This window comes from Geospiza fortis, unplaced genomic scaffold, assembly GCF_000277835.1.
Source record: "Geospiza fortis unplaced genomic scaffold, GeoFor_1.0 scaffold40, whole genome shotgun sequence".
Classification (NCBI taxonomy): domain Eukaryota; kingdom Metazoa; phylum Chordata; class Aves; order Passeriformes; family Thraupidae; genus Geospiza; species Geospiza fortis.
Window position 1 is genome coordinate 27,743,520 of NW_005054297.1, and position 2,711 is coordinate 27,746,230.

General features: G+C 32.3%; 1 protein-coding gene across 1 annotated transcript in view; it reads right to left on the bottom strand.

The window, feature by feature from the left end:
* Positions 1–484: 484 nt before the first annotated feature.
* Positions 485–2,711, bottom strand: part of GRIA2 (glutamate ionotropic receptor AMPA type subunit 2) — a 64,190-nt gene continuing 61,963 nt past the window's right edge. The window contains exon 14 of the mRNA XM_031055570.1: positions 485–2,711. This exon is cut by the window's right edge and continues 1,316 nt beyond it. The gene's annotated coding sequence lies outside the window, so the exon portion shown is untranslated.

The window sequence follows — 2,711 nt, forward strand, 5'->3', positions numbered from 1 at the left end:
CACATCTCTTCCAGTGACACCTGAAGTACTTGCCATTTTTCAGGTTCTTTCTCTGCTTTGGACACATCAACAATCAGTTCAATTAAAAATGTACTGGTTTAAACTCAAAATTTTTTAGGTGGTGTTACTGAATTGATACTTAACCCCCTGTCTTTATGAACCTATCACACTGCCATTGTAACTATTACCAGGAAGGTTACAGTTCAAAGATACAATTCTATTGTTGGAAAAAAAGTTTCATTACTTCATTTAACAATAAGGAAAATTAGAGTAAATCTATCCTTGAGTGACAAGATGATCTGGGAGAAGATTTATACTCTCCATTGAAACTTCATTCAAGAAAAGAAGAAACTTCAAGGGATAAACTCTTCACGGAAATTTCATGTCTGTGGGGACAAACAGGTTTGCCCTATGTAAAATCTCAGAAAAATACATTGATAATAAATAAGAAACCAGATTTCAATAATACTAAGCAGACATTAAAGGTATTTTACCTTTTTTAAGAAGATTTTTTATGTATGATTGAAGTTTATACAACACTCCAGAAAAGCCATGTGTTAGATTGAAAAATAAAATCAGAAGCATTTTCTGTCATATAAGTATACATGAAAAAACGAGAACGTTAATGTCTTAGAAAGTGTATGTCCAGCTCTGTACTGTTACTCATTTAACAAAGCAGAAAATAAGATACTGTACTGTAAACAAAAAGCTACAGTAAAAGGACATTTTGAAATTTACACAAGTTTGAGTTCATAAACATTTTGGTTGCTCCATAACAGTTTTCATAAAAAAAGGAATAAAAAACCCTTGGACAGCTTTCATCACTCTTGACTACTTTTCACTTAAATGCACACAGACATACTTTATATAGCAATATACTGATGTACTCTTAACATGGATATTAAACTACTATTACTGGTTTTTTTTAACTGAGATGTGTATTATCCAATCAATATTATCTGAATTGAAATACTCATACATTATGTATTCCCATCATGTTGTTAAGTATAAAAACATGAAAATATAACTTTACATTATTTCAGTTATATACATCAGTTCAGGCTTGACAAAGATTTTTTTATGCTATGATTTTTAGAGGAATGAGCCCAGAGGTACAATAAATAGCTTTCCACTGTATACAGTAATGCATTTCTACTTTTTAAAAAAAATTAATTACCATATGAATATTATTTTAGTTTGGTCATTCTAGCATTGAACATTAAAAATTCGAATGCATTCCCCAACATTCCTGATGAGGAGTAATGCACAGAACACCTATGAATTAGAGATGTGCCAAGAAATGATTTAGCTCAACTGGGGGGAAGTATTGGTAAGACAGACATTGAAAACACTGTATACACCTCTTTTGCTGGCCACACTGAGAGTATACACTGTGTTCACATGCTTGCAGAAACAGGCTCAGAGTTTGTGCCATGAGAAGGGACTTCAAGTTTCCAATAAATGCTCTGCCTTCTCCAATGCTCAGCAAACATTATACTTGAGTCTAAGAAATTGATTCCAACTAAAACTGCAAGTCATATTTAAATTTTTATTTAATTCCAAAATAAAAGAGATTTACCAATACTGCATGAGGCAAGGTATCCACAATGCAGAAAAATGTAAGCTTTTCAACCAAATGTACAGAATTGTATCTACAGGGAAAGCTAGAGAAACACGATGTTACTTTGATTTGCATTAGCATTTAAATTAATATTATTGCACCCCTCCTAGGATTCCTTTTTGCTTTTTAAGTAGTTATTGTTTTTAAATACACACAATTAAAAAGTATGGTAACTTCAGCTAGCAAAGAATACTCATAATGATTAAGATTCAGGAAAGTTTTCATCAGTACAGACTCGCATCTAATTCGAGTTATCAATCTCAATTCAAAAAGACATTGCCAAGGTTTTGGGTTTTTCTTTTCACAAAAGCTTCACTAGCTACTGCTTAGAATTACCTTTTAACAGTTTGAAAACTGCTTCCTTAACGAAACAATTTGAAACTCTTTTTTTTTTCATTCTTTAAAAAAAATACTTAACACTTTTTACTGCTTGCCATTTATCAGCTTTTATCAATACTCTTCTCTCTCTGTACACGTACTTATGAACTCAACTGTACAAAAGTAGAGATAGGTTTCAACCAAATCTTTGGATCATTAAGTCTCTGCATGTCAGAGTTAAGAGGAGCTCTAAAACAGCACCCATCCTCATGTGCCAGTATCAAGTACTGCTCCAACCCAGAACAACCTTGATCTTCAGAGTTCAATGAGCGTATCTGAGCATCACAGCTTGGGCTCATCTGCAGAAAAAACTATTGAACAGATTTGAGTGAGCTGGAAGTGGCGACACTGCCAAAAACTGAAACATTGACCCAACCTTGACAGTGTCCTTTTAGATTTCAGACTCTTTATAACCCAACTGTAGCTAGTAAAATTAATGGAACACTTGCAAATAAAACCATAGAAAAAAGTTTATTTCAAATGTCAAGCATTGCCAAGTAAATTTTATATTAACACCAAATGTTAAAGAATAGGATATACAGCAAAGTTTTAATAACAATATTAAATTACAAGATTTGAACCTTTCAATCATTATTTCTTCTCTTCTCAACATTACATATTTGGCTTTGAAAAATACGGAACTGATGCCTTAAGCCTTATTTTCATATTCCACTTCCCCGTAGTCTAGATTTTTTTCTTTTTTTTCTTATTT